The 26,762-nt window shown below is 45.0% G+C and overlaps 1 protein-coding gene across 2 annotated transcripts in view; it reads right to left on the reverse strand.

The window, feature by feature from the left end:
* The window catches only part of S1PR5 (sphingosine-1-phosphate receptor 5), a 72,115-nt gene that overhangs the window by 22,440 nt on the left and 22,913 nt on the right, over positions 1 to 26,762 (reverse strand). Inside the window, exon 1 of one of the 2 annotated variants that reach the window (XM_033923125.1) lies at positions 18,105 to 18,367. The exons of the other annotated variant lie outside the window; for it this stretch is intronic. The gene's annotated coding sequence lies outside the window, so the exon portion shown is untranslated. Of the gene's footprint in view, positions 1 to 18,104; positions 18,368 to 26,762 lie in introns of those variants that run through there. 2 annotated transcript variants of the gene reach the window in all.

Genomic DNA, 26,762 nt, shown 5'->3' on the forward strand with positions numbered 1-26,762 from the left:
TGCAGTCCAGGGGTCTAACTGCATCCTTGATGTAATTAGAGCTGTCAAACTACCCAGCTCCAGGAAGGAGATTCTTTTGTTGCCTAACCTTGGTTTTGAATTTGCATCCCAAAGCATTGTGGGTTTTGCAGTCCCATAATGCACCGGGATGTGGGTGGTCAGAAATCCAGGACTGGCCCACAATCTCCCTCCTACAGACTTGGCAGCTCTGCTATCAGCTAGATCAGTAGCAAATGTCTCCCTGCCTCCTCCCCAGTACCCACATACATAATCTTCCTCTCTTTCTTTCTGCCTTCACCCCCATCTGACTCTCCTTCATCCCTTCAAGGCATTACACAGAGAGGCAGTCTCTGGACCTCATCAGGCTGTAGGAAGTTCCAGATTTATAATTAACTATCCTACAACTCTGTAAATAACAGAGTAGGAATCAAAGACCCCACGCAGGCAGCATTTCACTTCACAGATACAGATTTCAAATAGCATTTTGGCTGAAACTTCAGAGGCCAATGATTAGTATCAGGGAAAAGGAAACTGCTGTCATGAGGTACCACTGAGAAGAAATCACTGTGGGTCCTTTGGAAACAGCTGGATACATGGTAGGAGAGGTTGAAGATGCTCAGCCAAGGGGGAGGACCTGGATATAATTGGAATTACAGAAACATGGTGGACAGAGGAGAATCAATGGGATGTGGCGCTGCCGGGGTACAAGCTCTACAGGAGGGACAGGACCCACAAAAAGGGGGGAGGCATAGCAATATATGTAAAGAACTCTATCTACTCGGTCGGGATGGATATGGCAACGAAGGCAGAGGGGCTGGAATCACTATGGATCAAATTGCCGGGAAACAAGGGTGCAGGCATAAAACTGGGGCTGTACTATCGCCCACCTGGTACGCCAGAAGGAGTCGGACACGACTTGGAAACTGAACTGAGACAGGAATGCGGGACTGGAAGTGTAACAGTGATGGGGGACTTCAACTACCCGGGGATAGACTGGAGTACGGGTCACTCCAACTGCACTAGGGAAACAGGATTTGTAGAAGCTGTGAGGGACTGCTTCATGGAGCAACTAGTCAGGGAACCGACGCGAGGGGGTGCTACTCTTGACCTCATCCTAAACGGATTAGGGGGGCCTGCAAGAGAGGTAGAAGTGGGAGGACCACTAGGCAACAGTGACCACAACACGATCAGATTCACATTAGAAAGGGGGACACCCATAGTAAGGAGGACCGCAACAACTGCGCTCAACTTCAGTAAAGGGAACTATGTTGCTATGAGGAAAATGGTGGGGAGGAAGCTCAGAAACATCTTTAGGATGGAGACTATAGGAAGCGCCTGGACCCTATTCAGGGACACCCTGCAGGAAGCACAAAGAATGTACGTCCCCAGTTTCAGGAAAGGCTGCAAGAACAAGCGGTCAAAGGACCCGGTTTTCCAACAGAAGTAAAGAGGGCAATAAATGACAAAAAAGTATCCTTCCGGAGATGGAAAAAGGACCCAACGGAGGAAAATCACCAGGCGCACAGGAAATGCCAAAAGGAATGCCACCGAGAGGTTAGAAAAGCAAAAGGGAAATACGAAGAGGGGCTGGCCAGGGAGGCGAAAAACTTCAAGGCATTCTTCAGTTACGTTAAGGGGAAGCGACCAGCGAGAGAGGAGGTGGGGCCGTTAGACGATGGGGATAGGAAGGGAGTGATTAAGGAGGATAAAGAGGTAGCTGAGAGGTTGAACACGTTCTTCTCGTCGGTTTTCACAAGAGAAGACACATCTAATATACCGGACTCAGAGGAGCTCATGAGTGGGGAACAGGCTGAAAAATTGGAGCACATAGAGGTAAGTAAGGAGGATGTCCTCAAACAGATAGACAGGTTAAAATGCGGCAAATCACCGGGCCCAGACAGGATCCACCCAAGGGTTCTGAAGGAACTAAGACAAGAAATAGCGGGCACAATCCAACATGTTTGCAACCTATCCTTGAAAACTGGAGAGGTACCAGAGGACTGGAAATTGGCAAATGTCACACCCATCTTCAAAAAGGGATCGAGGGGTGACCCTGGGAACTACAGGCCGGTGAGCCTGACTTCAATAATAGGGAAGATGGTGGAAGCTATGATCAAGGACGGCATTTGCGAGCACATCGAGAGAAATGGCCTACTGAGAACAAGCCAGCACGGATTCTGTAAGGGAAGGTCATGCCTAACAAACCTTCTGTACTTCTTTGAGGGAATAAGTAGTCAGGTGGACAATGGGGAACCCATAGACATCATTTACCTCGATTTTCAAAAGGCTTTCGACAAGGTGCCACATGAAAGGCTGCTTAGGAAGCTGTGGAACCACGGGGTGGGAGGGGATGTGCACAGATGGATCAAGCACTGGTTGTCGGGTAGACTGCAGAGGGTCGGAGTAAAGGGTCAATATTCTGACTGGCGGGGAGTCACGAGTGGTGTGCCACAGGGATCGGTGCTGGGGCCGTTACTCTTTAACATATTCATCAATGACCTAGAAAAGGAGGCAAAGTGCGAGGTTATAAAATTTGCAGACGATACCAAACTGTGCGGCAGAGTTAGGTCCAGGGAGGAGTGTGAGGACCTGCAAAGGGACCTGGACAAGCTGGAAGACTGGGCAAACAAATGGCAAATGCGCTTTAACGTGGAAAAATGTAAGGTCATGCATATAGGGAAAAAGAATCCGTTGTTCAACTACAAATTGGGGGGGGGCATTGTTGGGAGACAGCGGTCTTGAGAGGGACTTGGGTGTGCTGGTGGATGCATCACTGAAGCCATCTGCACAGTGCGCAGCAGCCTCAAAAAAAGCCAACAGGATGCTGGGCATCATAAAGAGGGGCATAACAACCAGGACACGGGAAGTCATCATGCCATTGTATCGAGCGATGGTGCGTCCACATCTGGAATACTGCGTTCAATATTGGTCGCCGTACCTCAAGAAGGATATGGCGGTACTTGAGAGAGTCCAAAGGAGAGCAACCAAACTGGTAAGAGGGCTGGAACACTGCCCATACGCCGAGAGGTTGGATAGTCTGGGGCTCTTCTCTCTGGAAAAAAGGAGGCTCAGGGGAGATATGATAGAGACCTTCAAGATCATGAGGGGCATGGAGAGGGTGGATAGGGACAGATTCTTCAGACTGAAGGGGACAACAGGTACGAGGGGGCATTCGGAGAAACTGAAGGAAGATAGGTTCAAAACAAATGCAAGGAAGTTTTTTTTCACCCAAAGGGTCGTGGACACTTGGAATGCGCTACCGGAGGAAGTGATCAGGCAGAGTACGGTACAGGGATTCAAACAGGGATTGGACGGATTCCTGAGGGATAAAGGGATCGTGGGATACTGAGAGAGGTGCTGGGATGTATCACAGGTATAGAAAGCTAACCAGGTAATAAGTATAGAAACCCAACCAGGTCGTGCATGTGCAAGACTGGAGGGTTAGGACTTCGATGGGAAGCTAGGACTTAAATGGGAAACCAGGGTGGCAAGGAGACCCCCTCTGGGGATTCAGACAGGTTGTGACCTGTTTGGGCCGCCGCGGGAGCGGACTGCTGGGCAGGATGGACCTGTGGTCTGACCCGGCGGAGGCACTGCTTATGTTCTTATGTTCTCAGAAGAAGGAAGATATTTAGAGCAATGGGCTTAAGACCAGGGAAGCCTGTGTTCAAATCCCACTACTGACACTGCAAGCCACTTTCTCTCCTATGTCTCAGGTATCAAAGGTTGAGGCAAAAAGTCACTGAGGAGCGTGTGGTGCAGTGGTTAGAGCTACAGCCACAGAACCCTAAAGTTGTGGGTTCAAACTCCACACTTCTCTCTGTGACTCTGGGCAAGTCACTTAATCCTCTACTGCTACAGGTACATTAGACAGATTCTGAGCCAGACAGGGAAAATGCTTAAAATAACTGTATATAAACTGCTTTGAATGTAGTATAATTACAAAAAGGTGATATACAAATTCCAAAAAAGGGGTTAAGCACAGATGTTAACTCACAGAATAAGCACACTATATTAAAATGAATGTAAATAAGGTATTTATCTGTTCTGCAGACAAAATGCACACACAACATGAGAATGTTTGTTTTGGTTTTGTTTTTTTGCAAATTCAGGGATAACACAGAAGGGTTGGTTGAGAAGAGTGGCTGTTTACCTGTGGTAATATTCTGCATCAGTCCCACTGGCCTCTGCCTTCCTCCAATCTAACCCTCTCCTTCTGAACTTAAATCCAAATTTACAGAAGTCTAATGGACTTTTCCCCGACTTAAATGAATAATTCTCTCCTTCCCTATGACCCAACTCCCCTTCCTTCCAACTTAACATGAGCAGTTGTTAACTGGAACAGAAGATGGTCTGTTTACAGCGTAGAACTCCATCATAAGAACATAAGAAACGCCTTCACCGGATCAGACCCTAGGTCCATCTAGTCCGGCGACCCACACACGCGGAGGCCAAGCCAGGTGCTCCCAGATGGAGACCCTGATTATCCGTATCCCTCAATGTAATTTGCAAGAAGGTGTGCATCCAACTTGCGCTGGAAACCCAGAATGGTAGTCTCTGTCACAACCTCCTCCGGGAAAGCATTCCAAGCGTCCACCACTCGCAGGTGGGCTTTGGCCTTCACGCTGCAGTATTATGTTTAGACAGGGGGTGGGTAAGCAGAGTGGGCAGACTTGATGGGCTGTAGCCCTTTTCTGCCGTCATCTTCTATGTTCTATGTTTATTATTGTGTGAGATATAATGGGATGGGAATGAAGTAACCCGTTCTAGGGTATTGTAAATATTGTCCTGGGAGGGAATTAAAGTAGATTAGATTTTGCAGAAGTGACCTCAGAGATTCCCTGTGGTCAGGTCATGGGATGGTTTTGTTTCAGTTCATCCCTCATTCCCATCCCAGCACTGGCCAAATCTACCCAGACCTTATACCACTATTTTATTTATTTAAAACATTTACTGTGTTTTTCGCTCCATAAGACGCACTTTTTTTCCACCCAAAAGTGGGTGGAAATGTCGGTGCGCCTTATGCAGCGAAGATACTTCTTTTTTAACACCGCACCCCCACCCCGTCGTACCTTTTTAAAGGCCTGCGCCAAATACGGCTCTCCCTAGCATCTGTGAGCACCTGGCTGTCTTCTTGGTTCCCACACAGCGTCCTCCGTATTCCCCCCTTTAAAGCTAATTAGGCTCACGACGGGCGGGAGAGGGGATCCTTACCTCCAAGCTGCGTCCCGCACCCAACGAGATAGGTTGTCTTCAGCGCTATAACCGCCACTGAGCTGGCAGTCTGCAGAGTGAACCTAGCCGGCTGCCATTGGCCTCCAAAGCACATTGCCTCTGCCGCAGTCCCGCCCCTGATGTCAGAGAAGGGGCAGGACCACAGTAGAGGAAATGTGCTTCGGAGGCCAACGGCAGCCGGCTAGGTTCACTCTGCAGGCTGCCGTAATTAGCTCAGCGGTGGTTACAGTGCTGAAGATGACCTCTCAACAGAAAAGGAGAGCTGTGTCTCCCCTGATCTCCTGCCCCAGGTAGCGAGCAAGAAGAGCAACTGTTGGGGAGGCGACGAGAGTCTGCCAACTCCGGAACATGAATTCGATCCCGGGCAGAAGCTGCAGCCCTGCACTGTGAGGGCTTCTACCAACCATCCCAGCTCAATCCAGCACCGTCTGGGAGCCGGAGACAATGGCCTCGCAGGAAGCAGGGAAGGTAAGGCCCCGCCCATCATGAGGGCCCTGGCGGGATGCTGCATCTGGACACGGGGGGGGGGGGGAGAGAGAGACAGAAAAGGACAGGAAACAGACTTGAAGACAGGGCAGATGCTGAACTAGAGGGGGGTAGAGAAGGGAAGACTCAAAATGTTAGCAGAAGGAAGATAGTGAGAGAGAAAACTGAAACAAAGGGGAGGCAGAAGGGAGGGAGGGCAGATGTTGGACTTGGGGGTGTATAGAGGGAAGAGAAAGAGACTGCAGAGAGGTGGAAAGATTCTGGACCAGGGAGGGAGGAAAGAGAGAGAGAGAGAAGCAGAGAAAAACCTGGAAGGAGAACAAATGTTGGACATAGGGGGGGTTGGAAAGCAGAAGAAAGACAGATAGAAAGAGAGAGATGCCTGGACCAAAGGTGGTAGTAGGTACAAAGGAGAACTGACACTGGATCTGGGGAGGGTAAGCAGAGGGAAAAGAGATAGAGACCTGGACCCAAAGGGGATGGGGCTGGATTGTGAAAGAAATGTTGGATGCACAGTCAGAAGGAAGTCCAACCAGAAACTAATTAAATCACCAGACAACAAAGGTAGGAAAGATTATTTTATTTTCAATTTAGCGATCGAAATGTGTCAGTTTTGAGAATTTATATCTGCTGTGTGTATATGAATAATGAAAGGGAAAAATTGCATTAGTAGGGGAGGGGGCAAGGTGCAGAGCCTTGCAAGGAGTGTGGGATTGGATGCAGAGCCTGTCAGGGAGTGAGGGGGGCTGGGTGCAGAGCCTGGTATATGTTAGTACACAATTTGGTTTAGGATGTTTTTTTTCTTGTTTTCCTACTGTAAATCTAGGGTTAATCTTATGATCAGGTGCGTCTTATGGAGCGAAAAATACGGTATAATCCGCTTTTCTCCAAAGCGGTTCACTATTGCTCTTCTATCCTATGGGTAAAAACATAACATCACTGAATTTACAAAAGCTTTCCAAGGCGGGGGAAACATCTCCATCCAGTAACTGGGACTGCCATATTTCCCAAAATTCTGAAATGTAAACTAGTTTGGAGTTTTTCCCTAATAAAAATCTTTTGTGTGTTATCTCATCTTCCGTTCCCCAAATATTCTGAGATTTGTAGAACATGAGCACCTCATTTTGAGTAGTTCCTCAGCAGAAAGACCAGAGAGGGCAAGAGCTGTGAAGTGTCGTTCGTTGAGGACATTCTGCCTCTCCACAAGGGTTTGGATGGAGCTCAAAACATTTTGGGAAGTTAATTGCTTTTAATGCTCAAATCAGTCCTGGAGATACTATATATCTGAAAGCTATTAAACAGTCATTTAGGGGATACCACAGTTAATATACCATAATCTGCATCTCATTGGAAAAAATGCTCTAGTCAGAACCCAAATTGAGGGCTTTTAGATTCAAATGAATCATCTTCAGCTAATAGGTCAGTGTTTAGTGCAGCTTAAAAAGACCAGTGCCCCCCCCCCTCCTATATGAGCACCACTCTTAAAAAAAGAGACAGTAGGGATTCTTTTGAACACAGCAGAAAACACCTTTACTGTCTACCAGATGCCTCTCACAGTATTTCCATACTGATGGTATTATGCACACTGAACACACTCCAGGGAATTATCTACCAAAAATTTAAAAAAATGTACAGAAAAATAACCAAATGGTATTCCAGTGGTATAGCCAGGCAGCCGATTTTGGGTGGGCCTGAGGCACAATATTTTCTCTGCCCCTGCCTCACTCGGCAGCTCACAATAACTCAAAATATAAATGCTTTAGCTCAGGGGTGTCCAATGTCGGTCCTCGAGGGCCGCAATCCAGTCGGGTTTTCAGGATTTCCCCAATGAATATGCATTGAAAGCAGTGCATGTAAATAGATCTCATGCATATTCATTGGGGAAATCCTGAAAACCCGACTGGATTGCGGCCCTCGAGGACCGACATTGGACACCCCTGCTTTAGCTGATGAGGATCCCCAGGCTCTGTCAGAAGAAAACTTCCTCTACTTTACCAAGTTCAACAGACAACAGCAATGCCTCTGAGTTATCGATGTTGGTAACCCACACGTGTAGTTATCAGTGACTCAAGGATGGTGCTGCACACTACAAAGTTTTGTAGAAGGGAATTTTGTCTGCCTTTGGAGGTTCACAGCTGGCAATGCTTGGAGATCCCCAACAGCTACAGCAAGGGTCAGGGCTGGTGTTAGATTTGCCCAGGGCCTCACCAACCCCACCTCCCCTCAAATCTCCCCACCTGCCATTACTATCATACCACAGACCCTCACCACATAAAGAACAAGGAATCCCAAAAATTGAATTGGGAACCCCAAGAAGTTAACTTGGCATGTATTACGTAACACTAGAGAAATTCTAGAAATACATTTCCTTTGCTACTGAACATAACCTGCTATGCACATTTCACAAAGCTAACATATTTCATTTCATACATTCAAAATAAAATTATTTTTTCTACCTTTCAAGCAGCTGCTGTCCATTTGTCTTTACTCCCCTCTTATTCAGTTCCCCCACTACACCTACCTTTGACATATTGTTCTTTCCTTTAGCTCTTTCTTCTTTTTTTTTCTTTACTGCTTCTCTGTTCATTCAAATTTCACCCTCTCATCCTTTTCCTTTTTACTTCTCAGTTACCTATCAAATTCCATTGCTTTTATCTCACTCCTTAGCTTTCCCATTCCCCATCTCACTCATTCATCCAGTCTTCCATTCCCTTTCATCTTTAATCAACTCCCCATTACCATATTTCTACCTCCTGTAATCACTATCATCCTCTCATTCAATTCTTTGCCATCACCTCCCTCCCCTTTGGCCTCTCCCATACTTCCACCATTTTCTTCCCTCCATCTAGCATCTGTTCCCTCTTTCTCCCCTCCCTATCTTTGTAACCTGATATCTCCCTGTCCCTTCCACACACACCCTAAGCATCTTCCCATCCCTTCTCTTCCCTCTTGCCCCCTCTCCCATGGTCCAGCACTTCTCCCTTTCTCCCCTCCTGTGCATCTCTCTTTTCCTCTTCTGCGTCCTCATGTCCAATCTCTCTTCCCTCCTTTTTCTCTCTTCCTTGTGCCCCAGTTCCAACATCTCCTTCCTCCCCATGCAGCATCTCTCTCTTCCTCCCTTCTCTCCCCTCCATCACATCTAACATTTCTCCTTCTCTTACTCTTTTCTCCACTTATGCAATATCTCTCCCTCCCATTCTGTAGAAATAAATATACACTAGTTTGCGCTAAGTCTATTTCTAAGGTGGAATTTTGCCAGTTTTACAACACCAGCTCTAACAACCTTCCCTCTCCCCAACCCATGTCCAACGATTCTCCCTCTCTCTTCCCCTACACCCCATATAGCATCTCTCCCTCCCACCCCACATTCAGTAAATCTTACTCTCGCAACATCTCTCCCTTCCATTCCATGTCAAACAATTCTCCCTCTTTTTCCCTACAGCACCCCATGGAGCATCTCTCCAACACACCCCACTCCAAGCAATTAACCCTCTTATCTCCCCCATGTGCAGTCCCTCTCCCTTCCATGCATTCTCTGCCAGCCTCCTCCCGCACCCCCTATCTTTACATATTTTTTTTATGAAAGGGTTGCTGCCTATAGCTAACATAGAAATTTCCCTTCTGCCACATACAACCCAAACAGGAAGTTGCTTTGGGGGTAGTACAAGGCAGAGGAAAGACTTCTGGGTTAGCTGTGGGCAGCATTTGAAAATCGCTGCCACTACTAGCAACCCTTGCAGCTTGCTTTCCAGCCTACCCATGGCTATACCCATACAGTATTCTGGAAATATATACAAGTATTTTAAAACTTGGCTCTCAGTTTTTATCTTACATCCTAAGGGTCTTTTACTAATATACAGTTTACCGTTACAATTTTCCATAGTCATCCTTACAGTATAAGTTTTATCCTAACTTGACAAACATAGACAGTTTACAGGTTGGATTTGTCATAGTAACGGTACAAGATTTTACAAGTTTTCCTTATGTGACACATACCGGGATCTGGTATCAATATACATTTCTTTGTAATCTATTGGTCAAGGGAAGGGAAGTTAGGTTAAGAGGTGTGTTTTTATTGCTTTCCTAAATATTAGCAATTACACCACTAACTGCCAACAGTCAGGCCTGAGCATTAAAAAGAGCCACTGAAAGTGCCCACCCCTAGTAAGATACTATATTTATTTAGGCTGATCAATACACATGGAACGCGCTTCCAGAGGTTGTGATAGGCCACAGCATAGTACAGGGGTTCAAGGAAGGTTCAGATAGGTTCCTACAGGATAAGGGGATTGAGGGGTACAGATAGAAGCAGAGGTAGGTTATAGAAATGGTCAGGAACCACTTCACAGGTCATAGACCTGATGGGCCGCCGCAGGAGCGGACCGCTGGGCGCGATGGACCTCTGGTCTGACCCAGTGGAGGCAACTTCTTATGTTCTTATGTTCTAATACACTTGGGAATTACAAACTGTGTAAATCACTGCCTTTTGACTGATCTGCTCATGAAAAAACTTTGACAGAGTTATACCCTGGTATAGTCAAATGCATTGGTTGCCAGTGGAGGCTAGGACTGACTTTAAACTATATTGTGTTGTATTTAAGATCATCCATGGAGTTCCATCTTAGTTGGGTTGATTAAACAACTGTTTGCACTCTAAAATGAATGTTTCCATCTTGTCAGGGTAGTAAATCCTTCTTCATTATTGAGACATATTTTCAAAGCAATTACATAGTAACACAGTAGATGACGGCAGATAATGACCCGAATGGTCCATCCAGTCTGCCCAACCTGATTCAATTTAATTTTTTCTTCTTAGCTATTTCTGGGCAAGAATCCAAAGCTCTACCCGGTACTGTTCTTGGGTTCCAACTGCCAAAATCTCCGTTAAAACCTACTCCAGCCCATCTACACTCTCCCAGCCATTGAAGCCCTCTCCAGCCCATCCTCCCCCAAACAGCAATATACAGGCAGAGACCATGCAAGTCTTCCCAGTACTGGCCTTAGTTCAATATTAATATAATTTTCTGATTCTAGATCCTCTGTGTTCATCCCACGCTTCTTTGAACTCAGTCACAGTTTTACTCTCCACCACCTCTCTCGGGAGCGCATTCCAGGCATCCACCACCCTCTCCGTAAAGTAGAATTTCCTAACATGGCCCCTGAATCTACCACCCCTCAACCTCAAATTATGTCCTCTGGTTTTACCATTTTCCTTTCTCTGGAAAAGATTTTGTTCTACATTAATACCCTTCAAGTATTTGAACGTCTGAATCATATCTCCCCTGTCTCTCCTTTCCTCTATTCAGGGCTTCCAGTCTCTCCTCATACGTCTTCTGGCGCAAGCCTCCTATCATTTTCGTCGCCCTCCTCTGGACCGCCTCAAGTCTTCTTACGTCTTTCGCCAGATACGATCTCCAAAACTGAACACAATACTCCAAGTGGGGCCTCACCAATGACCTGTACAGGGGCATCAACACCTTCTTCCTTCTACTGACTACGCCTCTCTTTATACAGCCCAGCATCCTTCTGGCAGCAGCCACTGCCTTGTCACACTGTTTTTTCGCCTTTAGATCTTCGGACACTATCACCCCAAGGTCCCTCTCCCCGTCCCCGCAGGAACTCAATTTCCCTGCCCCATTCCTGTAAGATCTGCCTAAACCGCACAAGCCTCGAACACTTGATTTTAAAGTGTTTGAGGCTTGTGCAAATGAGGACAGAGCTTGCAGGAATGGGGGCAGGAACAGGAAAATAACTCTCTGGGATGGGAAAATGAGTTCCCTTGGGGACAAGGAAAAATTTGTCCCCATGTCATTTTCTAGTCTGAGTGCTTTGAAAATGAGCCCTACTTTCTTATTGTGCAGCTAAACTATGAAATTTATCACCTATGTCTGTAGTTCAAATGCATAATTAGATTTTAAAAATATTAAGACAATTGGGTTTCAGAAATATATTAGTTCCAAACAAGTAGTAGCAATTGTACATTAATTGCATCTTGTACTTCCCAGAATGTTTCTGATTTATCTTTTTGTAATCAACTTTGAACCAGAATTGGTACTGCAGGTGGAATATAAGCAATGGATAATGTAATGCAAATGGGGACTTGCATTATTCATACTCAGTTGCAGTTGTGAGCAAAACTGCTGTTAAAGAGGTTGCCTCCTCCCAGAATCTAACATTAGCAATCTATTAAGAATATCCTCAATATGTGTAAATCTAGCCCCAATTTCTGCAAATCTCTGCAGCCCCCCCCCCCCCCCCCCAGCAATACAGATTACTTTTGAACTGTAAAAGCAAGCTCAGTGGGGTGAGGGTCCAGCTCTCACTGTTACTCCGGGAATTCTCTTCCTTCTCTAGGCATGGACCATGTAGTGCCTCTGCCTTCTTCGCTGCCTCTTAGCTGGGTCAGAGAACACAGAATGGCAAAGTGCAGAGACGACAAACATCCCAGGCATCTGAGCACTGGATGTCGGAAAGCAACTTGCCCTTATATAGCAGTGTTCGATTGTACCAGGCAAGTCACTTTATCTCAATTCCCGACTCTGTTACTGACGCTGTGTGATCTCACGGTGAGTCCGTTTATTTATTGGGATTTATTAACTTGCATTACGAAGAGATTCACCCAAGGCGGTGTACAACAGGTATAATTCAACATAAAACTTACAGTTTTCTTAACAACATAACAGAAGTAAAAAGACCAAATATAAACAAATACAGTGAATGAGGTAAAGTCAAAATCAGTAAATTCAAACTTATTAATAGGACTACCATGAAGGAGCACTGAAATTCAAATAGCGATATAATTGGAGACATAATACTTATGAAACATCTAATAAGCACAAATCAGAACCATCAAATAACAGAGATATGATACTAGTGCTTTTCTATAATACAGCTTATCCTACAGCCGAGGGGTCAAATGCAGATATTAGATGGGGACAAGATAGGTGGCACAGTATCTCCCTATTCCTTAGTTCTAATCCCCAGCTCTGCCTCATTCCAGAGGGACTGATAGAAACATAGATAATGGCCGCATGGCCCATCCATATCATGCACTCTCTCCTCCTCCCCCTATGTGATCTCACATGCTTGTCCTATGCTTTCAAGAATTTAGACAGTCCTCATCTCCACATCCATTTGGAATTTCTTCCAGGCATCCACCACCTTTTCCACAGGTGGTGATAGGGGAGAAAACTGTAGGCATGATTGACATAAGGCGATGACAGGTTTGGCAGCAGGATCCAATTCATCTATTGTATCCATCTCGTTGTTACACCACTTATCAGCTGATTTGATAACACTGGATTCAGGTCATCATTTTCTGCTACCATCGTGTACATCAAGATGGAATTTCTTCTATACAGATGACCAATTGATTTTCACACAGACTGGTACATATTTGGGACTTTGTTACCATTTCCAGCCGCTATTGTTTTTATAGACTCAGTTTTATGATTTTTTAAATGTTATTAATAAACCTGTAAGTATCCAGTTTATCTACTCCACTTTGCCGGTGTTTTCCTTCCAATACTGTATTTGTTTAGGGAGAGGTATGGCCAGTAGGAAAAAAGAGGTATTGATGCCTCTGTATAAGACACTGGTGAGACCTAATTTAGAATATTGTGTACAATTCTGGAGACCCCACCTTCAAAAAGATATAAAGGGGATGGAGTTGGTCCAGAGGAAGGCTACTAAAATGATCAGTGGTCTTCAACATAAGGTGTATGGGGACAGACTTAAAGATCTTAATATGTATACTTTGCAGAAAATGCGGGAGAGGAGAGATATGATAGAGACGTTTAAGTACTTACATGGCATAAATGCGCATGAGGCCAGTCTCTTTCATTTGAAAGGAAGCTCCAGCGAGGGGCATAGGAGAAAGTTAAGAGGTGAGAGGCTCAGGAGTAATCTAAGGAAATACTTTTTTTTACAGATGCGTGGAATAGTCTCCCGGTAGAGGTGGTGGATTTTCAGAAGGCGTTCGACAATGTCCCGCATGAACGACTACTTCGAAAAATTGCGAGCCATGGAATTAAGGGTGAAATACGTGGATTAAAAACTGGTTGGCGGATAGAAAACAGAGAGTGGGGGTAAATGGGCAATACTCGGACTGGAAAAGCGTCACCAGTGGAGTGCCGCAGGGTTTGGTTCTTGGACCCATGCTCTTCAACATATTTATAAATGACCTGGAAATTAGTATGAAGAGGAGGTGATTAAATTTGCAGATGATACAAAGTTATTCAGAGTAGTGAAGACACAGAAGGATTGCGAAGACCTGCAACATGACATAAATACGCTCGAGAAATGGGCCGTGACATGGCAAACAAGGTTTAACATGGATAAGTGTAAGGTGATGCATTTCGGTAACAAAAATCTTATACACAAATACAGGATGTTCAGTGAGACCCCCCCAGGAAAGAGACTTGGGAGTACTGGTCGACAAGTCAATGAAGCCGTCCGCGCAATGCACGGCAGCAGCAAATAGGAAAAACCGAATGCTAGGAATAATTAAGAAAGGGATCACACACAGATCGGAGAAGGTTATCATGCCGCTGTACCGGGCCATGGTACGCCCTCACCTGGAATACTGCATCCAGCACTGGTCACTGTATTTGAAGAAGGACACAGTACTACTCGAAAGGGTCCAGAGAAGAGCAACTAAAATGGTTAAGGGACTGGAGGAGTTGCCGTACAGTGAGAGATTAGAGAAACTGGGCCACTTCTCCCTTAAAAAGAGGAGACTGAGAGGGGACATGATCGAAACATTCAAGATAATGAAGGGAATAGTCTTAGTAGATAAAGACAGGTTGTTTTCCCTCTCCAAGGTAAAGAGAACGCAAGGGCACTCTATAAAGTTAAAATGGGATAGATTCCAGACAAACGTAAGGAAGTTTTTCTTCACCCAGAGAGTGGTAGAAATCTGGAACGCTCTTATAGAAGGCTTTTATAGAAGAAAACACCCTCCAGGGATTCAAGACAAAGTTAAACAAGTTCCTGCTGAACCAGACCGTACATAGGTATGGCTAGACTCAATTAGGGCACTGGTCTTTGACATAAGGGCCGCCGCGGAAGCGGACTGCTAGGCAGGATGGATCACGGGTCTGACCCAGCAGCGGCAATTCTTATGTTCTTAAAGATTGTGTCTGAATTAGAGAATGACACAGTGACTGTTACCTGCAGGAACAGGGAGGAAAAACTGGTTGCCGCGGGTATGGGAACAAGGTCTTTCACCACCCCATGGAATGGCCTTGTCCCCGCAGTAAAGTATCTGCCATGTTGCTTCCCTTGCCCTCTTCACGATAGCAACACTCGCTCTTTACTAATTGCTGGCAGCAAAAAAAAAAAACATCCAGGCATCTCTTCCCCTCATCGAGCCATCTCCCTCCCCTTCACCTTCATGGACGTTTTTCAGAGTTTTCTCTTCTGAGGTGTTTCTTATGCGGCAACATTCTCACAAGTCCCTTGTGACTTCCCCAAAGCTTCTCCTCTGATGTGAGTGGCCCAGACGGAAACAGGAAGGTGCATCAGAGGAGGTATCGGAGCAGTCGCGCCGGACTTGTGACAATGTTGCCGTGTCTGGACACCTCAGAAAGAGAAAACTCTGAAAAGCGCCACTGAAGGTGAGGGGAAGGGAGGGAGATGGTCCAACAAGGGGAAGAAGGGTGGTGCTGAAGGGAAGAGAAAGGGGGGGAGGAGAGGGGAACAGACGCTGAAGGGAAGTGAGGAGGGGAGAAAGAGAGGAGCAGACCCTGAAGGGAAGTGAAGAGAAAGAGGAGCAGATGCTGGATGGAAGTGGGGAGGTGAGAGAGAGGGGAGCAGATTCTGGATGGAGGTGAGAGAGAGGGGAACAGACGCTGAAGGGAAGTGGGGATGAGAGAGAGAGAGGGAAGCAGACCCTGGATGGGAGGGGAGAGAGAGAGGAGAACAGACACTAGATGGGAGAGGAGAGCAAATTCTGGCAGGAAGTGGAGAAGAGAGCACATACTGGATGGAGGGGATAAAGAAAAAAGGGCACATGCTGGATTGGGGGAAGAGGATAGAGTTAGTGAGATACTGGAAGGGGTGATATACTGGAAGTGGCAAGCTGTAGGTAATAATAATAATCAATTAATATACCGCAAGGCCGTAAAGTTCTATGCGGTTTACAGCAGTTAAAAAAAACAAAAGAAGTTGAACAGAACTAAAGGTAAAAGCCAATAATTAGAGACACTAAAATGATCAAAATGATGCATAATAAAATTTTTATGAATTAGCTGCCTAAATACTTCGAAAACAGATGTTTTTCGATGTCTCCTAAATTCCCCATAAATGTCAGTAAGTTAAAGCAATTGTTCTAGATTCTTACCCCATAACGCTGCTTGATATGAAAAAAGATTTTGATGATGTTTTTAAAGTTTACATCCTCTAATAGGTGGAAAAACAAAATTCAGATGTGAGTTTCTATTACGTCTGTTGGTTGCAAAAGAGAAAAGCTCAATTATATATTTGGGAGCTAAACCAAACAAAGCCTTAACCCTTTCAGGACCAAGGGACATATTTGTCCCATAACTTTAAAATCCTATAAATTTTGATTGGGATAGTCTACAGTTCTAAATTTGATATGTACGGATTCCATATGATACTGCCTTTATGTAAACAAACTGGTTCCGACATTCATTCATTAGCGTCGTTGCCAGATTGACGAGAAGATTCACTTGCCACACTGTCCATAAGCCAGAAGTGTGATTTTTAAAAAAAAAAAAAAATGATATTTCACAAAAAAAATCAATTTTTTGGCATCTGCAAGCCCTTTTTACCATAAAAATGTCGTCAAAACCACAAAAATTGGCCTACGATCCTTATGGTCCTGAAAGGGTTAAAACAGAAGCAACCAAATTTAAACTTCACCCGCGCCTCCATTGGCAGCCAATGCAGTACTCGATAGGAGGGTGTTACGTGATCATATTTCTTCAACCTAAAAATCAGCCTGACCGCCACATTTTGTACTATTCACAATCGTTGCATATTCTTCTGGGAAATTGCCAAATAGGCAATATTGCAGTAATCAAGCTGGTTTAGTATAGGAGACTGTACCAAAATCTAAGGGCTCCTTTTACGAAGCCGCGTTAGCGGTTTAACACACATAATAGCGCGCGCAAAACTGCCGGCTGTGCTAGCCACTACCACCTCCTCTTGAACAGGCGGTAGTTTTTCGGCTAGTGCGGGGGTTGCCGCGTGATGAAAAATCCCGTGCGATAATGCCGCTACTGCGGCTTCGTAAAAGGAGCCCCAAATAATGAAACTGGAAAGTAAGAAAGTAAACAAGAGCTAGAAAACAAATTGAGAAGGAAGAGCAGAAAAGGAAAGGGAGAGGAGAGAGAGATACCAGAACATTGGGGGAGGGGAATGATAGATAACAGATCTGAAGGGAGGAAAGGAGGAGATGCTAAAAACCACCTGGGGAGGGAGTAAGAGATAGAAGAGAAGACAGAGATGCCAGACCATGGGGGGAGCGGAGGGAAAAAGATGGGTGTCAGACCAATGGGGGGGGGGAGGGAGAGATGGAAGGGAGATGCAGACAGTTTCTGATAGAGGCATAGAAATAGAGCAGATGTCATATGGAAGAGGCAGAGAAAGCAGACAATGGATGGAAGAAAGAGAATGATAAGATGAGGAAAGCAGAAACCAGACAACAAAGGTAGAAAATAAATTCTATTTCTTTTCTTTGAATTAGGATAAAGTAGTATTGTAGCTGTGTTGATAAACGTTTATAAACAAAGCCATGCCAGTTGAAGATCTCTGACTTATAAAATGACAATTGTACAGAACATTGTTTCTTTTTATACTTTAATAAAATAAGTTCAGTATAAAACTATTTGAGGATTGTGCGGATGGGATCAGATGGTTTGCGGGGACCGAACTGACAGGGACAAATTTTGTTCCCGTGTCATTCTCTCGTCTGAATTCAAGAAAGCATGGGACAGGCACATAGGATATCTTAGGGAGAGTAGGAGATGGTGGATGCTGCGGATAGGCAAGACTGGGTCACTTGGTCATTATCTGACGTCATGTTTTTATGTGAATAAAAGGTGAGGGAATGAAAGAGAAAGGAGGGGAGAGGGAAGGAAACAAAGAAGGGAGTACAGAAAGTGTGAAAGAAAAAGGGAAAGGAGATAGCTGAAAGAGAAAAGGGTAAGAGGACGGAGGGGAGAGAGCAAAAGAGAGAAGAGAATAGAGGCAAAAAAAAAAGGAAAATAAGAATGAAAAGTGAAGGAAAAAGAGGGCAGAGGGAGAGGGAAAGGGGAGTTAAGGAATAGGAAGTGATAGAAGAGATGGATAGGAAGAGGGGAAGTGCAGTGTCGCTCCCTGGGATTACATATCCTACACCAAAAGTGAATTTTACTTACTGCTGGAACCACAGTCACAGAAACCAATGAATGGACTCTTGCAAAGCTCCTCCTCCTTCTCCCTCATGGTTAGGGAGGTATGTGGGCAGTCTGATGGCTTTCCATGGAGTTTGTCGGCTCCAGTGTGGTCACTTGAGTGATGAACCCACAGTGGGAGATCCCAGCTACCAGAGGGCCCAGCGTGGCTGGGTCCTCCTCTCTTTCAAGAGCCTGTGGTTTACATCTGTGACTCATTTGTGCAGAATTCTCCTCTGCTCCTCCACAGCCATGTCCTGTGTCTCCTCTCCTCCCCGGCTCTTGGGGTCACATTCTCAGGCCTCAGATGCTTGGCTGATGGCACAGGGGACGCATTCATTCCACTGGACAAGATTCCTTCAAAAGAGCTGCTTTTGCTTGTGCTGCACAGCCTGGGTCCCCTGCAGTTATTTTGGTAACATTTTCCTAGTCGGAGACTGAGCAAACATGTCCTTGCCAACATTAAACATGCTTATAGGGTGAATGGGTGGGGAAGGGAGGGAAGCAGAGGCCTTGAGTAGATGAGAGATATGCACTGGCCCTCTGAACATGTATTCCTTGGGATAGGGGTGGGGTGGCTTTCAGAGGTGAAGGGAACCCATGTCATAAGTGGTTTAGCAGAGAGCAAGCAGTGGGTGGGTGTGAGTTCACACTACAGTTGCCTGAGATGTTTCAATGCAGAGAAGTGTTAACCTCAGTGACTATGTAAAGAATGACCTGCTCTGCTCAGTTTCAACTTTGCGCAGTAAAACCTCAACTCGTAATGCATTGGATCTATGTGAAAGAGGTATAAACTTACTGTAACTGTGAGCCCTCCAGGGACAGGGAAGCATCTACTGTATATAAGAACATAAGAATTGCCGCTGCTGGGTCAGACCAGTGGTTTATCGTGCTCAGTAGTCTGCTCACGCGGCAGCTTCCAGGTCAAAGACCTGTGCCCTAACCGAGACCAGCCCTACCTGCGTTCGTACCGGTTCAGCAGGAACTTGTCCAACTTTGTTTTCAATTATAACAGACTCCAGAAGAGCATTCCAGTTCTCCATCACTCTCTGGGTGAAGAACTTCCTTACGTTCATACGGAATCTATGCCCTGACCTGTTGTTTTTTTCTTCAGAAAGGGCGGTATAGCGCTAAAATAAACATAAACCATGGGTTACTACTGAAAAGATAAATAGATATAACCAATCAGCCAATATAACCAATTATTTTAAAAAAGTATAGACCGTTTAAGTCTAAGGGGTTTACATAAGAATATACATAATGTTAAAACAGATGACATATAGCTCAAATTACAACAATGACCACAATTTTATTGATTCATTTATAACTCACCTACAACTAAGTGGTTTACAAAGAACATACAAAACAAAATATAGTAACAATACAATTCAAGGCATCACATCATATAATCATCAATCCAAGGTAAACGGTGTACCCTCCTTGGAAATACTGTCAGTGAACAGTGAAATATATTTCAGTTATCTTTCCAATCCATGATATATGTGAACTGTCAATTAACAGTGTACATTTTGTTCATAGATGCATGTGTATGCATACCATTGCTCCTTCATTTCTGGATATACATGCAATCAATGGTGTACATCTCTGTATACAGAGTAAATCAGTAGTATATTACCTCAACATACAAGGTCGACCAGTAATATACCCTATGTAAACTGTTATTCAACGGTGTACAGTTGACCAGTGGTTAGCAGCTCCAGCATACAAGTCAATCAGTGTGGTACCATAGCTATATATTGGGAGTACTCATCCCAGGTCTACAGGAAAGCATCTGATTCCAGACGACTGGGTGTGCAGAGTCTGGAGCAAAAGACTGGAAGTTTGTGATTGAGGGAAGAAGCAAAGAGATCCACTTCTGGGGTCCCCCAGTTCACAAAGAAACGATGCAAAGTGGTGGTGTTGAGTGGCTGCTCGTGCAGTTGAAGGAGTCTGCTCAACCTGTTGGCTAGGATATTCTGTTTTTCTGCTAGGTAAACTGCTTTCAGGAAAATGTTGCAAGGAATAGCCCAGGACCAAATCTGGATCGCTTCTTGGCAAAGAGAACAAGATCCCGTGCCTCCTTGTTCACACAGTACATGGCTACTTAATTGTCTGTTTGAATAAGTACTACTTGAATCCTGGAACATGCAGAGAGCATTCCAAATTTATTTTATTTATATACTGCCTATTTATTTTATCTAATCGGTTTACAATCAGGTACTCAAGCATTTTTCCTCAAGGCAGGCAGCACCAATGAATCAAAAGTGGCACAGACAGTCAATGTCGTTGGTATCAGTGTCGATGCTGGGAGCACAGGATGTTGAATGTTGGCACTGGAGTCAGCAGACATTCCCAATGTACCCATAGATCCGAAAAGTTTCTCATATTGTAACTCTCTGGCCTTCAGTGACCTCTTCTGCAGTTTAAAGCAGTCGATACAACGTGTCTACTATTATTTCTATAGCGCTACCAGATGTACGCAGCGCTGTACAGAGTCACAAAGAAGACAGTCCCTGCTCAAAAGAACTTAACAGTCTAAACAGACAAATAGGATGTCATGGATCCAATTCAGGGGAATGGTTAATCTGCTGGCTGGGTTGGTGGGCAGTGGGGAGTAGGGTTATGGATTGAAGGCTATATCCAAAAGGTGGGTTTTCAATATATTAGGTATACAATTCATCAGTGGTGTGCATCTTTGTATGCTAAATCAATCAATGGTATATTACCTCAACGTAGAAGGTCAATCAGTTCATGCATCTCTGTATTCAAAGTCCATCAATGGTGTACTATATCAGGTTATAAAACTGTAGTCAAATGATCAGGGGATTAAAAACTGCCAGGAACATCTCACACCCTAGAAATAACTGCACCCGTTTGCAAAAGACTCTGATGGTGCAGGACCTACACTGCAGTCCTAGAGCCAACAGAGGACTTGTGAACTTATACTGAACTGCAGCTTGATCACAGCAATTAGGCAATCAAGGGAGGAGGTGGAGGATGCTGGACATTGGAATGCTCAACCCTGTAATGCCTGTCGTGTGTGGCCCACCCATATTGGCAGGGCCTGCCATCCACTATCTCTGCCATGTGGTTTGCATTATTCAGCACTCAGAGCCACTCTCTATGCCTTGCCTGGCACCTTCCCAAGCTGATCCAGCTCTCATATCCTACTATTGTCACAGGGGACGTGTGACCTCAGCGCTCTGAGGAACAAGTGATTTTGTTGGATTGTTTTTCATTTTTCAGTCTTCACATTTGTTACAAGCAGGAAACGTCACCTTGAGGAAAGAGGGACAGAAAGTTTTCCAACGGCCGAGGGAAAGTCTTCTGGGGATTGAAAAAGATGGGGGTTTTTTTTTTGTTTTGTTTTTTTGTCCTCAAGAAGGGTGCAGCTGTATAAAAATACATTAAAAAAAAAAAAAAAAAGAAAATAAGAAAAAAAAGACCTTAGACTTAGTGGGGATGGGCGGACCCGCTATGCCTAAGGCCTGATTGGTCCAGGCTTCTAGAGCCTGGGCCAATCAGGCCTTAGGCTTCGGCGGGATGGGCCAGGAAGGGGCGAGCCCGCCTCATTTCGACCAGGCGGGCTACAGGCTGGACGGGCAAGAACCGTCTGGCCTAAAGAACAGGTTAGTTTGGAGGTTGTTAGCACCGGGGAGGGGGGGGGCGGGGGGGGGGTGCGTCTTCGGGCAGGAGGGATTGGACACCCTCCTGCCAGCAATCGGTAGTGTCGGGGTGTGAGGGAGATCGGTAATGTCGGGGGGTGGGGCGGTTGGTAGTGTTGGGGGGGCGGTCGGTAGTATCGGAGGGGGGGCATCCGATCGGACAGGCCGCAGCCTGCTATACTTATAGCGGCAGAGAGATCCCTTGCCGCGATAAGTATAGCGGCTGCGTCTACTTACAATGTAGACCAGCATTTTGCTGGCCTACATTTTAAGGTTTCTTCCTCTACTAGGGAGATGCGTAGGGCCACCTAGGTTCGCCTAAGGCCCTTAGGTGAGCTTGGGCGTCTTGCGGGTCTCCCTAGGCTCCCGGAGGCGCCTTCAGGCCTGCCTGGGGAGCATTTTTTTAAAAAAACGTGCATCCCGATTGGCTGATTAGACAGCTGTAGGACGCCTACAGCTGCCTAAACTCGGGACGCACTTTTAGAGAATCAGGGCCATACTGTGCAAGTCCACCCAGTATTGGCCTTAGTTCTTCAATATTTACTATTATTTTCTGATTCTAGATCCTCTGTGTTCATCCCACGCTTCTTTCAACTCCATCACCTCTCTCGGAAGCGCATCCAGGCATCCACCACCCTCTCCGTAAAGTAGAATTTCCTACATTGCTCTTGAATCTACCACCCCTCACCCTTGTGTGATGTGTGTTTTATACTAAATGGTGTGTAGATGAAACAGTGTTTGTGATAAGATTATTGGGTATGGGCAGAACACATATACGTACCAGGATATCGAGAACCATATGGAGTACAACAATTTGGCATAAAATTCTTAAGAATAAAAAATATATATAACAATGAGTGAACTAAAATAATACTGAACAGCCAAATGAGTGAGACATTAAAGTATCTAGAAGTAGCAAGAAGTACACTTTAAAAACAATATGAACTGCTAGACGTGTAGAAAAACAAGCGTAAGTGCTAAAACACCGGATGAATTATACATGTGTGTGCAGGGGAGAAGAGCACGAATACTACAGACATTGAAAGGTTTAAGATAACAGAAAATAACAGAAACATTGGAAGGCTTAACATAAGAATAGCCTTACTGGTCAGACCAATGGTCCATTCTTATTCTTGTTAACCATCCCTTTTTTAATAATTCCCAGCATCCTGTTTGCTTTTTTGGCCGCCGCCACCACACATTGGGCGGAAGGTTTCATCGTATTGTCTACAATGATACCCAGATCCTTTTGGGCGCTAACAGAAAATAGAAACATAGAAAGATGACGGCAGATAAGGGCTACAGCCCATCAAGTCTGCCCACACTATTGACCCTCCCTTTTAAGTCTATTGACCCCCTTAAGTATAATTGTGATTATACTGCCACTCTACTGACCCGCTCTTTCAAGTCTATACCCTAGTGACCCTATCCCTTGGCATGACCCTCGTAGGGATCCCACATAGGTATCCCATTTATTCTTGAAGTCTGGGATGCTGCGTGCTTCGATTACTTGCACTGGAAGCTTGTTCCAATGCTCAATCACTCTCTCCATGAAGAAGTACTTCCTGGCGTCTCCACGAAACTTCCCTCCCCTGAGTTTGAGCGGATGACCTCTTGTGGTCGAGGGTCCCTTGAAAGTCATAAAAATGTGACAATAGAAAAGACTAAAAATTACTGAAAATGCGCAAAAGCCTTGTGAAATAAAGTATGTGGCTACTAATATAAGGGCTACAAGTGAAACATCAAATTGATTGAAAAGACTAAGACCATAAAATTATGGGGAACAAAAGCTCTCAATTCTCAAATGGTGCTTCCAAATTCCGCTCAACAAAAGGCAAATTCTCCTGACTTCAATAATTGAAGACCTGTTTTTGGGTTGCTGCTTGCCTGGCAAAAGCAGATGTGCCAGTCAGCAGATGAAAAGGGACAATGCAGGGGGCACAAGCCTCTGGGATCAGCGCCCAAGAAAAAGATCTAGGTGTCATTATAGGCAATACTCTAAACCTTCCACCCAATGTGCAGCAGCAACCAAAAACGTCATCAAGATGCTAGAAATTATTAGAAAAGGGATGGTAATAAAACTAAAAATCATAAAGCCTCAGTATCGCTCCATGGTGTGACCTCACCTTAAGTACTGCATTCAGTTCTGGTTGTTGTATCTCAAAAAAGATATAGCAAAATTACATAAGGTTCAAAGAGCAACCAAGATGATAAAGGGGATGGAAAGACTAAAGAGGATAGGTTTCTTCAGCTTGGAAAAGAGACAGCTGAGGGGAGATAAGATTGAAGTCTACAAAATCCTGAGGGGAGTAGAACGGGTACAAGTGGATCGATTTTTCACTCCATCAAAAATTACAAGGACTAGGGGACACTCAAAGTTACAGGGAAATAATTTTAAAACCAATAGGAGGATATACTTTTTTCACTGAGTGAATAGTTAAGCTTTGGAACGCGTTGCCAAAGGTTGTGGCAAGAGTGGATAAAAAAAGTTTTTAAAAAGGTTTTAAAAAAGGTTTGGACAAGTTTCTGGAGGAAAAGGCCATAGTCTGCTATTGAGACAGAAATGGGGGAAGCCACCGCTTGCCCTGGATCAGTAGCATGGAATGTTGCTACTATTTGAGTTTTTGCCAGATACTAGTGACCTGGATTGGCCACCGTGAGGATGGACCACTGGTCTGACCCAGTACGGCTAAGTCTTATGTTCTTATGCCCTGCTGCAGGGGTTTTGCTCCTGTCCTCATTAACTTGTGGAAAGGAAGGGGAGCCAATGAAAGTGCTCTGAAATATACAGCTGGGAAGAGATGGGCAGGCCCCAACACTAGCACACTATGATGGTCCAGCCCATCTCAATCCTGTTACAGCACCAGGAACCCCACTTGAACTCTGTAATTCCCCCACCTGAGCACTGTTTATAGATGCACCTTCTTGTCCACTTTGTCTGTCTTGACTAGATTAGATTGTAAGCTCTTTTGAGCAGGGATTGTCTATGTTTTGATGTACAGCACTGTGTCTGACCAGCACTATAGAAATGATATAAGTAGTAGTAGTAGTAATAGTAGATTCCAGCTTTCTCCTCATGTCCCAGGTAAGGTCTTCTGAACCAATCTTGGGAAATTTCTTAGAGCTGCCAAGTTACCCAGGTCCAGGACTTTTTGGCCAGTACTGGTTTTAAACTTACATCCCAAAGGAGTGTGGGATTTCTAGTCCCTGATCATCAGTGCTGCAGGTCCCACAGTGCACCAGGATAGAGTTGTTAGAAACCCAGAACTGGCCTAAAATCTCTCTCCTGGGATTGGAAGTTCTGCTTTAGTCTCCTTTCTGTGGATCACTTGCAGCCAGTCTTTCTCCTTGAAGAGTTTCAACCTGCAGAACCAAACCTGATCCTCCAGCTGAGATCTCACCAGCATCCATTGCACATAAGTGTTAATTTTTCTGTTTCACACACACACAATTGCACACAAACCCCTCCACGTCCTTGGCTGTGTTTGGATGATACGTGCTTCAGGAAGCCTGAAAGGATTTTCAGTTCCTTTGCTCCCTAGAGAATGTCAGTGAGAACCAGAGGCCAAGAATAATAAGAGAGGAGCAAAGATTTCATTCCTTCGCCATCCCCAAGAGGATCCAGTGTGATCTGTAAGAGCTGTTGGCCTTCAAGATCAGATCATGGGGATGGGATAGGAGGGGGAAGAGTGCAGAGATGTGTGTCTTCTGCTGAATCCTGCCTAGCTGCATGTGGCACTCATAACACTCTCTGGTGCTGCTGGACATGATGGGTGGGTGATTGAAAACAATGGAAAGTGGGTTTATGTATTTGAATAAAGCCCGGACTGGATGCCACCACTCCACCACAGAAGTCTTAATATATTTCCTGCATAAGGGAGTAGTCTGTTTCTCTTTGTCTCTACCATAGCAGGGTAACAGAATTCTTAAACAGACAAGGACAAAAATTTCACTCTTTAGTACTTTCGTGGATTTCATAGACCCCCCCTCACTGCTAACATTTCCATGAGTTTTCTCTCCTATGGATGTTCACAATATCATATAGTGTCCCATCTCATAAGAACATAAGCAATGCCTCTGCTGGGTCGGACCTGAGGTCCATCATGCCCAGCAGTCCGCTCACGCGGCGGCCCAACAGGTCCAGGACCTGTGCAGTAATCCTCTATCTATACCCTTCTATCCCCTTTTCCAGCAGGAAATTGTCCAATCCTTTCTTAAACCCAAGTACTGTACTCTGCCCTATTACGCTCTCTGGAAGCGTATTCCAGGTGTCCACCACTCGTTGGGTAAAGAAGAACTTCCTAGCATTCGTTTTGAATCTGTCCCCTTTCAACTTTTCCGAATGCCCTCTTGTTCTTTTATTTTTCGAAAGTTTGAAGAATCTGTCCCTCTCTACTCTCTCTATGCCCCTCATGATCTTATAAGTCTCTTATCATATCCTCTCTAAGTCTCCTCTTCTCCAGGGAAAAGAGACCCAGTTTCTCCAATCTCTCAGCGTAAGAGAGGTTTTCCATCCCTTTTATCAGACGTGTCGCTCTCCTCTGAACCCTCTCGAGTAACGCCATATCCTTCTTAAGGTACGGCGACCAATATTGGACACAGTATTCCAGATGCAGACACACCATCGCCCGATACAACAGCAGGATAACTTCTTTCGTCCTGGTTGTAATATCCTTCTTGATTATACCTAGCATTCTATTTGCACATCATAAGCTTCCCAAATCATTTCCCCTTTGAGGAACACATGAAAAACAAATATGTTTCATCAGTAAAATTACTAGATCTCATCTGGATGCACCAGAATACCAACTGCTCACAGTCACAGCTTAAAAGACTGTTTTTCTGCTATCAAGTGAGGATGCCCTGCATGAATCACTAATATCAAATTATCTTTCCCTAGACACAGTGAATGAGCTTGCTCAATATTGGGGTGCTCAGCACACACAGAGCTGGTTCCTATAGCTCCTGCCACTGTGAA

Source organism: Geotrypetes seraphini, chromosome 16, assembly GCF_902459505.1.
Source record: "Geotrypetes seraphini chromosome 16, aGeoSer1.1, whole genome shotgun sequence".
In the NCBI taxonomy this organism is placed as follows: Eukaryota; Metazoa; Chordata; class Amphibia; order Gymnophiona; family Dermophiidae; genus Geotrypetes; species Geotrypetes seraphini.